At 46.6% G+C, this 18,323-nt stretch overlaps 1 protein-coding gene across 1 annotated transcript in view; it reads left to right on the top strand.

Annotated features, from left to right (window-relative positions):
• Positions 1-227: 227 nt before the first annotated feature.
• The window catches only part of pparab (peroxisome proliferator-activated receptor alpha b), a gene marked incomplete at its 3' end in the record, with an annotated part of 46,925 nt that continues 28,829 nt past the window's right edge, over positions 228-18,323 (top strand). The window contains exon 1 of the mRNA XM_083662942.1: positions 228-357. The remainder of the gene's footprint in view (positions 358-18,323) is intronic.

Here is an 18,323-nt window from a genome sequence, read left to right as displayed (position 1 = left end):
GCTGAGGACTGGAGGAGAGCATCCCAGAGTTAGGGGGCGTCCTTCTCCAAGGGAACGACTGCGCGCTTTCTATTCGCTGAAACTATAGGTGTGTCAGGGGGTGTGCGCGTCTCGGGTGTATACGCCAGCTGTCCGTCATGACGTCATATCCGGCGGGTGTGCGAGACGTGGTGGGGGATTTTGACAGCGGCAGGCAGCGCTGCTGGGAGGGAGACAAACAAGGACGTGGTGGTTGGGGTCGGGGACTATTTTTTCCCTCCTCGTTCCTCCCGGGCGTTCCTGCACTGACAGCTTCTTCTCAACGCACCGAGATTCCAGACGATCATGCCGGCGTTGGACTGGGCTGTCCACTGTAAGGTAACTAACGTCCATGCAGAGATATGCACACTACACTCTTTTATGCTTTGCACCATGCAGCTGAGTGACTAACGTTATGGCATGGCATTTTCACAGTGCACAGATCTGATTGCAGGCAGCCGATATATATTTTTTCAGAATAGCCTTATTAATATGTCCAATTCATATCTCTGACTTGCACATGGTCGTCTTGTCGGGAATCCGGCGGGGGTGGGGGGTGGGTAGTTAATAAATCCTTCCAAGATTATAGGGCCATTGTTATTGCCTCTAATCTGATTTCAGTTTGCACGCCTGCGCAGCTAAGTGGCGCTTTGCTTATCGATACATCACCCAGTGATGTAAGCTATTCATCATTGAGCCAGCATGCGCTGAACACAAAGGCTATTTCTTTGCAGGCAGCTCATAATACCCCACTAGTCTAAACAGCCGGAGATCTTATTATAGAAGAAGAAGCTGTGTGCGCTGACTAGTTATTTTGTTTCTTCTTCAGACCTTCGCTCCATGCATGCTTGAATGTGTCTGGCTACAATGTTGCTATAATGTCACCGCTGTGTAACAAGTGAGCAGGCATGCTGTGTTACACTGTTTCCTCTCCACCATGTCAGACAGGTGCACACTGGACACCCTGCTGAGAGGTGTTTCTCACCTCATATGGCCTGTGTGTGCTGCTGTGTGTATCAACGAGGCTCTCACCTCCTATCTGGGAGGGACTTTGGGATATCCATCATCATTTCTGGTTCAAATCAAAATAGTGAAGTGAATCATGACTGCTAGTTATTATTGCTCATTATTGGTGTTAATTACTTTTGCTGTTTAGACTCTTGACCGGTGGTGTCGGATGAAGTGATGGATGGAGAATGGTTCAGAGCAGGTGCTGTGGAGTGACTGTTAAAGCAAGCCTGAGGCTGGCTCCTCTCTCTCTCTCTCTCTCTCTCTCTCATATTCAGAATACAGTAGATTAAATTGTTTGATCGACCCACCTTTTTATTTGCGGTTTAGCTTGTCATTTTTGGGCTGCTGACATGATGAACCATTAGGCAAATTCATAGCCTACGACCTAGTGAAGTGGTGTTTGTTCATTCATAATGCAAGTTGTTTGCTTGATGCTTATCAGAGTGGATGTCAGGGTTTACCTAGCTCTAGGCTATGTAGCGCTACATCACCGCACGCACGGGATTAATTCATATTATCGAGCACTAAGCAGAGACACATTGTCACATTGTTGCCAGTTCCTGTGAGTGGGTTGTGTGAGTATGTTTGGAGAGAGATGTGCTTGGGGGGGGGGACTTCGCTACAGCTCATCTGATCATTTATTTTCACATTATTAGGAAATTGACCACCTTCTAATATTCATTTTCTTTCACGACGCTCTTCGTCTTTGAGAGTGAAATTGGACCCAGATCCTGCTGTACCAGTCCTCCTTCCTCCAGGCAACCAAGGAATGCAGCCTGGCTTATGCCACAATGTGTGATCATCATAACCCGCTTAAAGGCCCAATTTGTACTATAGTTCCCCCCTGTGTAAACACTGCCGTCACACTGCTTATACATTGTGATGTTTCTATTTGTGTTGGATTGGATTGTCAGGGTGTAAAGACATAAAGACATAAGGACTGACTGTATGAATGTCACATGTACTCAGAGGCGGGAGACGGTTTGTTTATGTTTGTAATGTTTGGACACACTGGACTAGAAGAGACCAGTATTTTTAGTGTTTGGAAAGTAAAAAAAAAAAAAAAAAAAAAAACGCATTTTCCATCTATACGTCAAGCCCTTGACCAGCATGCGGAAATACCTAACAGTTAGTAACTGTTGGGTATATTTATTTCCGTATGGCAGGGGCAGTTAGGGATAGAGACACTGTCAGTTACACAACATTATACATACATATGTGTGTCTATTCCCAACTGCCCCGCCTCAAGCCATTCTAGTGCTCTGAGAGTTTTGGAGGTGATCTGAAGACGGCGGTGGTCTGTTTCTGCAGTCCAGTGCCAAATAACCTCCACACATACAGCTCAGTCCTAGACTTTGACATAACCCCCCCCCCCCCCCCCTCTCTCTGTTTGCTCGCTCTTATAGCCAGTCTGCAGGTTGACGTGGAGTTTACATTGGGATCAAAGGTGGTCTCTCACAGCTCATTTTGCGTGCCTTATCATTGTGGTCAGCATGGTTAAAAATCCATCAATGATCTCGTTATGTTTGCCGCAGTCCAAAGTGACAGCTCTTTTATTTGTGATGATGGCGTAATCATGCCATGTGAAAGCATAGCGTTGAATCGACTGAGGAATAAATCACTTCACAGGTTAAATTCCAGACCACATCAAAATGCACACACTAGACCAGAGTCAATCAGTCAAATAGTACTTGCATCAAACGGTTTGTTTTCACCTACTGGTGAGTACCAAGCGGGTGGAGTTTACAGCTTCAGGGCAATTCATATAGTGTTGTATCGTGTTGGATACATTTGGCAGTTATCGGAAAATATGTTTAAGTAACTTCCATGCCCTTTCCTGTGATTGTCCGCACACGCTGGATGGAGCTAATTTGATTCTCATCATGCTTAATTCCACACACATTAAAATATAAAATAAGAATAATTTGCAAATCATTTCCACCATCCTAGTGGTTCTGAAGGTGGGGTCTGGCGACCGCCAGGGGTCCTTGAGGCGGTTCAAGGGGGTCCCCAGCAAAAAGGGGAATCATTTATTTTCATTATAATTCCATCCATAAGTAACACAATGACATAATGTATGACTGTTTTAGTCGTGGGTTTCATAATCATAAACTTTCTGTAATAAAACTTCTAAAATAAAAAGTAATTATCAGATGGAGGACCCTTGGACAAAAACTCATCAAATGGGGGTCCGTGTGGTCTAATTAGTGTCAGTTATGAAAAAGTTTGAGAATCACTGCCCTATAGAGACTGTAGTGGGACAGTCCTATAGAGACTGTAGTGGGACAGTCTTATAGACACTGTAGTGGGACAGTCCTATAGAGACTGTAGTGGGACAGTCCTCTAGACACTGTAGTGGGACAGGGAGAAGGGGTCCCCACTTATTCGCCCTGCATAATACCTCACATGTTGAAACTAGAGGACATCATTTTTGTTTTTAAATTGTAACTTATCAGCGCTCTTCATTCAACTTCACCATTGTAATCAGAGGGATGCAATACGTTTAGGCAACCCTTATCTCTCTAATGCACAATGCACGTTACAAACCAATTCTCTGAACTCTGCCCATTTCCCGGCAGGCTTTGTGTTTGCTTTGTTTATGTGCCATCACAGACTCGACCTGCCTGCCGATGTTCTTGGTGGAGCTAGTTTCTGTGCTGCGCGGTGACAGTTCTGTCTCCAGGAACCCGAGACCTGTAATCAGCTTCTGGTTTGCGTTCACAGCCTGGAGAGACAGACGCAGACACAGGGAGAGAGAGACAGACCTAGACTCAGGGAGGGAGGGAGGGAGGGAGGGAGGGAGAGAGACAGACAGACCCAGGGAGGGAGAGAGAGAGAGAGACAGGGCTTTCTCCCCTCTCCTCAAACAGGACATACAGGTTCTTGTCCCAACTGAACTTTCTTCAGAGTTGATCATGCGTCTCTGTTGTGGGTCCGTGAAGACATGTTTTGTCAGTACGTTAGCAACAAGAACCAAGTTCCACTGACCTATTTTTCCTCCTGCCTGCATCGTCAGCTGAACAGTGAAAAGAAACGTTAACACTGAGCATACTTTAGAGAGTACGCCTTAACGACACCTCATGTTCATCACACTTACTGCAAGTGTTTGTTTACTTTACACTAAAGCCAGCATGAAGACGTCCTAAAATCTCAAATCATCCTTAAATCTGAAGGGATGGTTGCCATCACTTCTGTGCCTGTTTATCCTTCACCTTGTGCCCTCTGCCCCCCCAGCTTTGACCTTGCCCCTGAGCCTGGGCTGTGCCCCCCTGTGGTGACCTTGCCCCTGAGCCTGGGCTGTGCCCCCCTGTGGTGACCTTGCCCCTGAGCCTGGGCTGTGCCCCCCTGTGGTGACCTTGCCCCTGAGCCTGGGCTGTGCCCCCCTGTGGTGACCTTGCCCCTGAGCCTGGGCTGTGCCCCCCTGTGGTGACCTTGCCCCTGAGCCAGGGCTGTGCCCCCCTGTGGTGACCTTGCCCCTGAGCCTGGGCTGTGCCCCCCTGTGGTGACCTTGCCCCTGAGCCAGGGCTGTGCCCCCCTGTGGTGACCTTGCCCCTGAGCCTGGGCTGTGCCCCCCTGTGGTGACCTTGCCCCTGAGCCAGGGCTGTGCCCCCCTGTGGTGACCTTGCCCCTGAGCCAGGGCTGTGCCCCCCTGTGGTGACCTTGCCCCTGAGCCTGGGCTGTGCCCCTGAGCCAGGGCTGTGCCCCCCTGCTGTGAGCCCATCTTCTGCTCAGATCCTTGTAGGTTGGACAGGATTGGGCCTTGCAGGCAGACTTACAGTAAGCAGCTCTGGACAGGAGATTGTCTGTGCTAATGATCATCGAGGGGGACGCAGCCACACATGTAAGCTGAGTTTGTCTGTTTGACGAGAGAGGGGACTTGGATATTTGACAGGAGGACTTAACTGCTCCTCCATAGGAATGTCTCTCTCATTCTCCCCCAACCTCCTTTTGTCGGTCGATCTTGTCTTTCCGGTAGGCCTGCAGTGTCTCTTAGCGTGTCCCTATAGACGCGTGTCACATCTCTCTGTTGCTGCTTCTCCTCTCTGTCTGTCAATGGGGACGACTGGCTCTTTGTTGGAAGATTTACTGCCTGCGTGTCTCTTCTTCATTGCCAACTTGACGTTGAGGCATCTATCTACCTATCTCCCCCCGGTCTGCTCTGCTCTGTCAGTGTGCGACTCCACCCCGCTCTCCGACAGCCTCACTGACCCGATCAGACTGCCACGCCTCGTCAGTGCTTGTCCTCTCTGACATTAACGGCAGTTTGTAGTGGCAATGAGGCTAGTAGGCCCATATGCAGGTTATGAGCATCTGATCATCTGTATCCTGCAAGCCAGTTCTGCCTGTTTGAGCATCACGGGGGTTTTCTTGCTAGCGTTGAGGAGAATAATAACGGCGATATGACCGTGCTATCAATCAAGCCGTTTGGAAGATTGTTTTGGATGAAGGATTTTACTTCTGCCAGCGGCCCGGCGCGTTCTTTGTGAGAAGCAAAATAAGCATAATGTCCAAACAGCTGTGCAGCTTATGCACAGCTCTTGTGATGGAGAGTGTGTAAATAAATTAAATGAGCCCCCCCTAACCCCCCTAGCCCATGGAATAATATAAACATCTGTTTTAACCGTTGCAGATGACAGTTGGTGCTCATATGCGGTGCGTTCAGCGATGTTTTTGTGTTCAAATACGTGTTAAAGGGCTCTATATTCTGACAGCAGTCACTGAAATAGAGTGTTTGCTCGGTGACTTGAAACCCCCAACCCCCCGCTGTCCTCTATCGCTCTCCTGTAGTCCTGCAGGCAGGGCGGACGTATCTCCGCAACCGTAACCCATAGAGACTCATGGATGGCAGCATTGGATTCGGGGTGAAAAAATACATAATGGTCGATTTATAGGCATCGCGATCCAACCTTCCGTTTCCCAGAAAATGTCAACTTTTCTCTGATTGGATAAAAATTGGCGCCGACGTCAAACTATCCAATCAGAGAAAAGTTGACATTTTCTGGGAAACGGAAGGTCAGATCGTGATGCCTATGATGGACTATATGTATTGTAGTCTCTTTGCTGCATTGAGTGGACCTACTACTCGAGCAGAGCAGTGCAGCTCTGTGGCCAGGCCTGTCCGCTGCCTGCCTCCCCACAAACACGCTGGCTGATTTGGCAGGCAGAAAGGGGGAGTTCAGGACTCCAATGTCATGCTGGAAAATGTAACAAGAGACACCACACAGCTGTCTGAGCACAGAGAAATGCTCCCAACCTTCAACTCGGACTTGTCTGGGTTTTGGGCAATTTTGCCTCAGAAAATGTGACGGCGACAGAATCAGAGACAGAATCGTTTACTTGAAGGGCTGTGAGCTTTGTGTTTCTTGACTTAAAATCAAAGATTCCTGCAGAGACACCATGCAACTCTGCTGTCTCTTAATTGGTTAACGATTTGGTATAAGTATTTCTGAAGATGATTCCCCCCCCCCCCATGAGATGGCTTGAGAAAGGTCTTGTACGAAAACTGTAACCATAAAGAGACTGAGGTCATTTATGAAATCAATGATCTTCATTTCCTGGGGATTTGAATGATCTCTGCCACATCAACGTTTATTTTTCACACCCCCCCCCCCCCACCCCCACCCTGCCATTAACCTTAATCCTATAAGGGAAATAAAGCTGATTGTTGTATGTTTGCTATTGTTTTGTCCATTAGTCGGATGAAAGTGCCCTTTCTGATGGCTAACTATATATTATGCCAGATTTGCCATGATGCTAAGAGTTTAAATTCCCCTCTGTAATGTAACAGCACATGAACAGCATTCACCTCAATCTACCTACAATGCCACGCGTTTGATCACATTTTACACACTGTGTAGTAGTAGTAGTAGGGCTGTGCAATAAAATCAATAGGGCAATATATAGAGATTTTTTTCCTCTCTCGCGACGCAATACTGTATCGATATTTCAGAAAAATATCGCAATATATCGCTGTATCGGGTTTTTTTGCACAGCCGTGTGTGTGTCCAGTGACACAATAAGAATACTTGTGCACTTAATTTTTTTTTCCACAGTGTGCAACTGTGCAAATTTCCAAATACCGTTCCAATAAATTGGAATGAAAATGTTGAATTAAATAGTTTTGCCTCAATTTGTCCACTGAGTCATCAATATACCTTAATGTGATGTACATATTACACTACCTGTGGGTGGTACACAGCAAGTTGTATTTTCAACTGTTATTTTAAAATTTTCAGTAAATTAGAGTATTGCAATATATCGCAATATGTATGTCGCAATGTATCTTGATACATCCTTGCCAATACTCAGCCCTACTGTGGAGGTTGATTGAGGTGAATTATCACTGTACACACAGGAGGTGGACTGAGGTGAGTAGCATTCACCTCAGTCAACCTACACTGTGTGTGTACGTTACCAAACTCCTGGCAGTGTGTGCTGGCACAGCATCAGGGCCAGAGCAGCTGGGAGAGAGCACACACTCTCTTGGCATGCCGTTCTCTTTGGCAAGAGACAGGGTATGTGCATTTGTGCTGAGCACAGCATACAGTAGCATAGTAAAGCTGCACAATTCATAGCTTCAAGTCAAATCTGCAATATTACTCGTGGTCGTTTTTGCCTTGTGGTTTCAGACCGCTTCCCAAACAATCTCAATTGAAATAGATGGCACAAATAGTCTTTACAATATGGTGTAGCTCTACCACCAGAGAGTACAGTTACATCAGCATATGAGTACAGTGAAACCCGATGAACATTTATGTTCTAAACTAGATAAGAAGTCAAAGTTAAGGTGACTACAGAGACACTTTAAATTTAAATGCTGATGTTGGCCCTGTTTAGTATGCAACTTTTGGGACTGCTGTAGGGAGATTGCATTCTTGTTACCCTAGCCATAACATCTGTGACCAAACCAGCTGGAAAAGATGGCTGCTGTTTCCCCATTCTGAAAGTTACAGTTTGGGTGCAGACTGCAGAGAGAGACGTTTTGTAATGGTAGTCTGCATTTGATCCTCCTGACGCATTTGGAAATAAAGCACAATGTGGCAGCAGCCAGTGTTTGGCACAGAACGGAGGCGTAGCTTCAGGAGAGCACCCGGGAACAGCGAGAGCCGGAGGGAAGGAAGCAGAGACGAAGCGTGCCATTGGTTCAGCTGTAAACATTTCTGGCACACTGGAGGGATGGCTACATGTAGCTAAGAGCTATCATCTGAGATTCATGCAGAGATAACCACCACCTGCTGCTGTGTTGTAGCAGGTCAAGGTTACACAGCTCTGTAACCTCATATTCCCCCACCGTCTCCACAGGAAATATATGGCTCCACTCATAGCAGAAGAATAGACCCTAAACAATGACAATAATAATAATAATAATAATAATTATTATTATTATTATTATTGTTATTATTATTATCATCATTATTTGTAACCACTATATCACAATGAGACGATCAAAACTATTTCCCTTCCACACTGAGGGGCCCTATGAAGTTTTAACCTTTAATCATGAGCTCCATTCATTAATTCATCTATGCCTTAAAAAAATCCATCAAAGATGTTGTTGATTTAAGTATTTATGGATTACAAACACTATTGTTTTGTGGCTTAAAGTGGCTTGTAGTGCTTAATGTATCATCTTGCAATGCAAGAAGCAACCAAAGATGCCACATCTCCTGGTTGCAACCTTATTATAACCAAAACTAGTCAGAGTGATGACAGCTAGGCTATACATTCTAAATGCCTACACTGTATTTAGAAGCCTTACCTCACTCAAACTAAATCCACTCCAAACTTCATCATCAATACACACGAAGACATTAGAAAGACAAGAGGAAACGTCCGGTGTCATGTCATGAAAACATTTGGGCACCTTTGCACGCAGTCACACAAATCTGTCTTGAAACAGTTATTCACGTTTGCCATCTTGTTTTCTGCAGAACCGAAGACAATAAAGGCCTCAGATCATCTTTGCCTTGAATATTAACTCATTGAGTGCCAGCCACTTTTGGAGAACGGACGCTCCCAGTGCCAGAGTTTCAGAGCGTTTTCAGTGATTTCTCGAGGCCCACAGAATATTGTGTGATATTACTATGTAAACACCGAACACGCACAAAGAACGAGGAGACTCTATTGTATCATCAGCAAAAAAAAGTTTATTGATACCATTTTCCGTTCTTTAGTTATGAGCCGGAGAAGATAGGTTGTTTTGAGCAAAAACAGGCGTTTCAAATTAGAAGCTGAGATATTCCGCCTTTTGTGAAATGAAGCATTTCAAGCACATTCACTGAGTCTGAAGCTAATATTTTCTGATGTAGTGACGTGGTGTAGTTGTGTGGTGCCCTGCGTGCCCCACCCCCCTCTCCCCCCCTCAGCTGCAAACTCCTCCCCACAGTAACACACAGCCTCACGCACCCAGCGTCTATTTTCGGAGTGCTCCGTTTTTGTGCGCCGGCTCCCAGCGTGACAGGGAAAAGCCAAACTGGACTGCTGAGAATGGTTTGGCCCTTCGGCGTCGGGTGCTGCTTTTCTGGCGGCTAATCGTGTGGAGAAACTATACAGCAGAGACAGAGAGGCTCAGTTGTGGGCGCGGATTGACTGCTGTTCACAGCCAACGTCAGCTCCAGCCAGAGCAATCTATATGGCTCTGGCTGCAGCATGAGCGGTTTCTCTTTCATCACGGGGCTTTTTCCTGCTGTTTTCCTGACCTTTCTCTAATTTGGAGAGCACTGTCGCCACCTAATGGGTCTGTAAAATAGGTTATACACCTTCAATAGCTACAATATTTGTACAGGAGATGCAGGAGGCTTTGATCCACGTCCCACCGTCAAAAAACGCATTTGACGTTTACTTTGACGTCGATCGACGTCATTGGCACTCAATGAGTTAACACCAGTTCAACACGCTTTGACTCCACAGAGAGTTTCTGTTCATTATGTCAAATTGATAATTTCCGCCATGAATTTTGATGCGCTTGTTTGAATCCCACCACATAATTGCACGCGCTCTTTCTCACCATGTAATAGTGTGCTAAAAATAGTCAATGTGAATGAATGGTCAAGTCACCATAGACCTTGGGGGTAACATGATCCACTGTCACAGTCACACTGCACCCTCGCCCACTGCTTTGAGCTCTATCCTGGACGTGCCATTGTTATTCTGACACTGAACTCGCTGTCAATTCACAAGTCAAAGTCCACTGCACTTTATGTAACCCCTAAGGCTTAATATTTTATTTCTCAACTGGATGCAGCGGTGAGTGGGTGTTGAATCTGTCGGCATGGCGAAGCAGCGACACGTCTTGTGTAACACTTGTCCTCTCCAAAAACCTGACCCTTAAAACTCACTAAGTGATGCAAGCTTAAAAAAAAAAAAAAAAATCACAAGTAGTCCTGCCAATTTAGAAATAGAATAGTTGGGAAAGCAGTTGACCTCAGTAAGTGGAGTAGACATCCAGTAGATAGAATTTGGAGATGCACCGAGTAAAGTGTTCCTATGGGAGATGGCTCCCAGTAAAGTCGGCACAGATAGTTGTATCATTACATTGCTTTTATTAATCCCATTTACATAAGGATGGTAAATAGAACTAAGCCATTTTTATGATCAATGTAGATGAGAAACACTCAATGGGTGAATCAGGGTGATTGAAGAATCTGTTCAGATGTTTGCTGAACAAGCTGTTCCTGTGTAAGTAAAGACATACAGTAGTAATGGGTGCATCCTGGTGGTCACCTAGTGGTCTAATGGCCCATTTCCACCGCAGGTAGTAGCGCGATCCCGCTCCTGTCTCAAATTGTCTCATTCCACCGCTAAAAACCGTCCCAGCCCGGGTTGTATTGGGGTCGAGTCGTGCTACTTTTCGTACCTGCCTCGTCGGGTTCTATTCTGTGAACCCGGTACCATACGGTGACGTGAAAACATTGTTGACGACTGATTGGTCAGGCAGAATCGTGTTTACTCTGTCTACCTACTGACTGTCAATGCAATGCTGCATACCAGTTTAGTGGGCTTACCTTCTCTTCTGTTATGTATATTTCCATCAGTCTTTTGTGTTGCTGCCTTCGCCTCCGGTGAAATAAAATCGTGGCAATTGTCTGAGAGAGAAAAAGTCCGCTGCTCAGGAAGCTCCTGTAGTTAGTTGAGTGCAGCGCTCCGCTAGGCCGCAGCGGGTCTTTGGTGAAGCTGCGGTCTTGCCTGGTGAGAGGCCGCGGGGTACAGGTTTCACTCTGTTGCGCCTCTCCCGTCCGCGCGCAGCGCATGCCTGTGAGTTTGACTAACTACAAAGTGATATCCATTCTCCTGGCCGATTATCACATTTGCCCATGTACACTGTAGGTCATTTAGAGGCACCAGTATTTCATAAACAGTTTAAAAGTTCTGTGGATGGATTTAATTGTAACGTTATGTTATAGCCTACTTCGGCTATTAGGCGAAGGACAGATATGCGGTTGCTATGACGACCAGCTGTGGGCGGTGGTGGGTGGGGGCAGATGAACGGCGGTCGAAGCAGAACATCCATCGGGCCGAAACGAGTAGAGCCGACTGGTGACGAGCTGTGCAGGGCAGTAAAATGTGGTGGAAATGAGTAGGGCTGGGACGGATCACGGATAATCCGTGACCCGTACGGATCAGCCCCCACGGTTCGGCACACGGTTCGGAACGCCTTGGTCCGCGGAACCCCCCCCCCCCCCCCCATTTCGTTTCATTTAACGTTTAACGTTAGTGTATGAGAACGCCTGCAGCGCAGCCAGACACAGACAGGCATCATCATGGCAAGCACAAGTGAGCTTCCTCATCCCTTCGCTGTAAAGTCTCTCTGAAGGCTGTGGCTAGTGGCTACTAAAGACAGCAAACTTATTTCAACACCTCTGAAAAAGCACAGGAATGCGAGCAGCATGTTGCGCGCTGCACAAGATAGCACGAGCCACAACACGCGCACACACACACACACACACACACACACACACACACACACACACACACGCGCGCACACGTTTCACAAACACATTATCACCGGACGGTGAAATGTTGCCTTGGACGCATAACAACAAAACAACACGTGGGGCCACCGAGTAGCATAACGTAGCATCAACGTTATGTTTCCAGACTCACCCGGTCTGGTCTGTACCCGTGTCATGTGACTACGTTAGCAAGCAACAGGCAGGAAGTTAGGCGCAGTGCCACCTAAAACAGGAAGTTGGGTTGTTTTGCCTTCAGAGTAAAAGCATAAATTGTGTCATGAGAAAAAAAATTTTTTTGAGCTGTGCAGGGCAACAAATGGTTAGAGAAGTATAATAGTATTAAAAATTCAAATCGAAAATCTAATTTTGAGATAAAAAATCTGATATAGCCTATTTTTTTTTTTTTTTGCTGATCCGAAAAATCCGTGATCCGTGGCTCAAAATCCGTCACGCGATCCGATCCGTGGGTTTTCTGATCCGTCCCAGCCCTAGAAATGAGCCATAAGGCACATATTACGGGTCCGTGACGGCCTGGGTTTGAATCTGGCCCAGGACCTTCTGAGGTTAAGGCCTTAATTCTTCAGGGAATACCTTAAGCGTTAAGGGCAGGGGTGTCCAAACTTTTTTGAATGGGGGCCAGATTAGATCATGTGAAAATGCTGGGGGGCCAGGTCACATACAAAATCACATACAAATGTACTCGGTTCTGCATGTGTTGTTCCTACTTGGTTCCTGTACAAACTGTATGATAGTGCTGTCTTCGTTAGGTGAAGGGAAAAAAGTGCAAATTGAACGTGCTTGATTAACCAATACTGTGTAGAGCCTGAGGCCACATATAGTATATTTTGAGAGACAAGCCGAGGGCCACTTAAAATCTGCCCACGGGCCGCAATTGGCCCCAGGGCCGGACTTTGGACCAGGCCTGGTTAAGGACTTTGGACATGCCTGGTTAAGGGGGACGGTTCACCTCCGAAACGTTTCCAGACGTCCACCGGCTTATTGGTGCTGAGGGACTTGCTGCATGTCAGTAAATATCTGAGCCAAAGTTTCATTCTAAATATAACAGCCAGACTAAAGGTAAACGACCTGATAATAGGAGGTTTTAATTTGAACCACTGGGTTATCATCTGGATCATCTACCATAAATAAACTACAGCTAAAAGCCCAGTGTCAGTCACACCTCACCCACTAACCTGTACTTTGGTCACGCTGCCCAGCGGTGAGAGGGCGCCGGCCAGCGTATCAGCGCGTGGTGATAAGGAGCACTCAGGTGTTTGCTCTGCGGGCACGGTCCAAAGCCCCAAGCTGGGCTCATAAACCCAACTCTTCAAACAAACGGACAGGCCGAGGCTGACGTAAAGCCCCATCAGCCCATATCCCCTGGTCTAAGACCAGTGTTGGGCCCCCCACGGCCCCTCTTCTTACAGGCCTGTCAGCACTCAGACCACATTAAACATTAACCCTGTGGTCCACTCATAGACACACAGGGCATAATCATACAAGCTCATTGAAAGGGCTGCTCGCCGAGGCAGAGAGCAAGGTCGCATGGAAGACTTCAAGATTTTGGATCAGAAAGGTACGGGGGGTTTAGTGTCTTGTTTACTTACTTAATCTCTGTTTTTCACATGTTATGAACTCAACTCTGCAAGCCTGATTTTAAACTAAGCCAGTTTCTTGATTGCTTCAATGTTGATTTCATTATGAAACAGACTAGACAAAGAGTACATATCTCAGTTTTTTTCCCTTGGCAAGGAGGTATGTTCTCTCCTGCAGGGCAACGTAATGTTTGCGTTGTTTTTCCATGACAAGCCCATACACACCTCTCTCCCTTCTTGGTCCGCCGCCAGCCTTATCTAACTGCATGTTCTTGCCGTCACCCTCTTCGGCGGTTGTTGTCTTGCTCCTTCAGGGCTTTTGGGAAGCATGGCGTTCTAATGGATGCCTCTGGGACACAGATAACCGCCATGGAGGCATACTGATTCATCTCAGCTATATTAGCCAGATGTCCATCTAGGTCAGGTGGATGTAGAGATGTCAGCAGATCGGATACCATGATCCAATTTAAGTGCACTACTCCAAGTGTGATGAACGACATCGCTAGCAAGACCATAAAGACTTAACAGATCAGCTTAACGGTGCCAGAGATGATTATTCCCTGGACATTTGAGACGGCTGTGCAAAACTAGCCCTAGGCTGATGTGTATGCTTTCCCGTGGGGAGAGTAGGAGCCCCGTCTACATGCCTGGGCCATGTTTGGAACATGTTTATCAGCTTGCCCATAGCTCCGCCCCCAGCCTCATAGCTCCGCCCCTGCCTTAGCTCACTCGAGCTGCCTTATGGGCTGCCTGTGTGATGGAGGGTGAGCCTGGTTGGGGGGGTTGGGTGGCCGGCTAAGCCGCTGGGTAGAGATCCATCAGACTGGATATATGGATTGTGCTGTGCTTCATACACACACCTCGCCTCTCTCTGATCACCGGCACAGTCAGACGAGGTAATACACGTTTAGCCTATTTTCAGAGCTAACCGTAAGTGAGCTAACGAGATGCTGAACTCCACTGGTAACAGGTTGCTGTGGATTTCAAATGCCTGCCTGCCTGCCCACCGCCACCCGTTTCAAAACGTGATCTGTGTGTCGGCATTGCCATGGCATCGTCATGGCGACCCCAGTGGCTCTTGGGTAGCGGGGGCCTTTGTCAGTGTAGCGGGGAGGGTGGAGGGGGTGACAGCCAGGCAGCCCTCCCCTCCCCTCCCCCATCCTTCGGACCCTAACCCTAATGCACACAAACACGTTTGACCTTGCTCGTCCTCAGCTCACTGTGCAGTGCCCTCCTCAGCAGGCTTGGCTGAGCGAGCACAAGAGAGGTCGTGACCTATGGGACAAAGCCTAGCTGTTACCGTAGGAACTACCGCTATTTTCACTCTTGCCTCTCTATCTCTCTCTCTCTCACTCTCACACACTGCTGATAAAGACCTTGTATGTGTCTAAGTGACATTCCACTCCAGCCCTGCATCTCTCTCTCTCTCTCTCTCTTTTTCTGTCTCACTCTGCAAGACCTAAATCTGTAGTATGTGTGTGTTTACATACTCTCTCCGTGCTGTTTGTTGATGACAACACAAGGTTACCTTGCTCCAGCAGTTCCTAGCTGCTGGTAGAGAGGGGCAGGTGACTCGGGTCAGTAAGGGACTTGTGGCAATGTATGTTATTTAAATAGAAAGTCATGTGTGCCCTGCATGTCTGTCTGTCCACGCACTGCTTCACAGTCATCGGCACTGTGTTTGTAGACACGTATCTATCTATATCTGGACTATGTCATCAGCTATGTATAGGCCCCAGAAGTTCTTCCTGGCCCAGAAAAAAAACAACACGTTACTGAATGGTATGCAAGCATATTTTATATACAAATGTCATCTCATCTTACCACGACTTACAATGCGCCCAAGTTAATTGACTGTTACCCGAATAGACAGAGTGGATGTTTGTCTGAGCAGTATTCTAATGAGACAGTGCTGCTGAGTGAAGTGAGTGTATGAAACAGGATGTCTCCTAAGTGAAGACCTGAGGGTCACAAGCTAGAGGCTGAATGCTAACGAGGCTGAATGCTAAGGAGGCTGAATGCTAAGGAGGCTGAATGCTAAGGAGGCTGAATGCTAAGGAGGCTGAATGCTAACAAGGCTGAATGCTAACGAGGCTGAATGCTAACAAGGCTGAATGCTAACGAGGCTGAATGCTAAGGAGGCTGAATGCTAAGGAGGCTGAACGCTAACGAGGCTGAACGCTAACGAGGCTGAATGCTAACGAGGCTGAATGCTAACGAGGCTGAATGCTAAGGAGGCTGAATGCTAAGGAGGCTGAATGCTAACGAGGCTGAATGCTAACGAGGCTGAATGCTAACGAGGCTGAATGCTAACGAGGCTGAATGCTAACGAGGCTGAATGCTAAGGAGGCTGAATGCTAACGAGGCTGAATGCTAACGAGGCTGAACGCTAACGAGGCTGAACGCTAACGAGGCTGAATGCTAACGAGGCTGAATGCTAAGGAGGCTGAATGCTAACGAGGCTGAACGCTAACGAGGCTGAACGCTAACGAGGCTGAACGCTAAGGAGGCTGAATGCTAAGGAGGCTGAATGCTAACTAGGCTGAATGCTAACGAGGCTGAATGCTAAGGAGGCTGAACGCTAAGGAGGCTGAACGCTAACGAGGCTGAACGCTAAGGAGGCTGAATGCTAAGGAGGCTGAATGCTAAGGAGGCTGAATGCTAACGAGGCTGAACGCTAACGAGGCTGAACGCTAACGAGGCTGAACGCTAAGGAGGCTGAATGCTAAGGAGGCTGAATGCTAAGGAGGCTGAACGCTAAGGAGGCTGAACGCTAAGGAGGCTGAACGCTAAGGAGGCTGAATGCTAAGGAGGCTGAATGCTAACAAGGCTGAATGCTAAGGAGGCTGAATGCTAACGAGGCTGAATGCTAACGAGGCTGAATGCTAACGAGGCTGAACGCTAACGAGGCTGAACGCTAAGGAGGCTGAACACTAAGGAGGCTGAACGCTAAGGAGGCTGAATGCTAAGGAGGCTGAATGCTAAGGAGGCTGAACGCTGACGAGGCTGAACGCTAACTAGGCTGAATGCTAACGAGGCTGAATGCTAAGGAGGCTGAATGCTAACGAGGCTAGCTTTATCCTTCCAGGGCCAACACTTCCTCCATTCACAATCCCAAGTATATTGTAGAGCGAGTAGCTCAGCAAGAGCAGCCCTCTGACATGCCAGCACTCTTTTCACTCACTCTAGTGCGTTCTATGTGTGGGAGTCTTCAGGGTCTTTACGATTCTACTCACTTCTGATTCTCACGGCTATGATTCCTCACGTTTTTTTAGTACAGTGCATTGTGATTACGAATTGTCCACTAATTTTCTTCATAATAAACCTTCAATCTTATAAAAAATACAATTTATGACTATGCATAATCTTAACATGCTGAATATACCGATGGCTCATACCGATCCAGAAAAGGTCTTCAATATGCAACGAGGCATTTACATTTGCCAATAACCAAGGCACCATTAAATTCACAGATTGTTGCATGGATTTTCATCATTTACTTCTCACCCACATGGTAAAGACAGAAGTATTTCCAACATGGCCTTGATGCCACACAGCTTCCATATCATGTGATTTATTAAATTCCCTCTTTCCTTGAGTCTAAGGAACAACCGAAATGAGTCGCTGAGCAGCAAACATAGAATAATGGATCTAAACTCATTTGAACTCATACAGTACTACATCTCATATTAAACAGTATAAAGTTCCATATTTCAAACCTGGCACAATCACAAAAGGGAGAATCGCAATTCTCACATTAATCAGTCATTTAATCATTAGATTGTTCTCCATTCTTCCACGCTAAGTGTATCGCTCGATATGAACATCATGATAATTCTCCTAGATGCCTCAATGAAATAAATACCATTAATTTCTAGCATTAAGTAAGTAAGTAAATAATTTATTTCGGTCAATTTGTCAGTTCCACATAAATGCATTACAGTAATAATGTGCGTTTACATATAGGAGACCGAAAAGGTGTAGGCTGAGGCCGCAGCTTATGAATGCCTACCCTCTTTTACATTTCATTACATCAAAAAACAAAAACAAAAAATAAGATCGTGGCAAGAATCAGTTAACAACGAGAAGGAAAGTTTGCAATAGATCGTAGAAGCCCTAATGATAGCTCTTAAGTACTTGGTCGTACTAGGGTTTTGTTAAGTGCTTTAATTTCTTTTTTGAATTTACATATAGAATTGCACAATCTTAACTCATCGTAGAGACTATTCCACAGTTGTACACCTTTGACAGAGAAGCATCTACTTTTAAAGTTTGTTCTTACTCTCATTTGTTTGAACATGCAGGTTCTCCTAGAACGTTCATATGGGAACACAGGGTGAATTGAGGGCATAAGGTTTTGGAGCATGTAGTCACTGTCTTCTAAAATAACTTAGCAGTACATCAGACAGTGAGGGGCAGCTTAAGGTCAAACCTAAGGCAGTCATTTGGAAAGGTGCTGCATGGCAGCATGTAACCCACAGCTGTCAGCTCATAGTCGTATAGTCCTGAATCAACTTCCAACCCCTCCCACTCCCCGTCAGACCTTCTTAGCACTGGTTGATGAAAGGGGCTTATTGTAGATTGACCTTGTTTACATGTGGATCTATAGAGTTGGAATATGCAGATCTGCCCTAAATGGTGATATAATAAGGTCCATTCCCCCAGTACAGGCTCAGTCAATCGAAGCCCACTTCTGACTTAGCGTAAGCTGGGTACCTCAACCCAATCCTTACTGGCCTACTGGGGC

The sequence above is a fragment of the Poromitra crassiceps genome (assembly GCF_964638095.1).
Source record: "Poromitra crassiceps genome assembly, chromosome: 30".
NCBI classification, from domain to species: Eukaryota; Metazoa; Chordata; class Actinopteri; order Beryciformes; family Melamphaidae; genus Poromitra; species Poromitra crassiceps.
The sequence above is the reverse complement of the archived record's forward strand: the minus strand, read 5'-3'. Positions and strand labels throughout refer to the sequence as shown.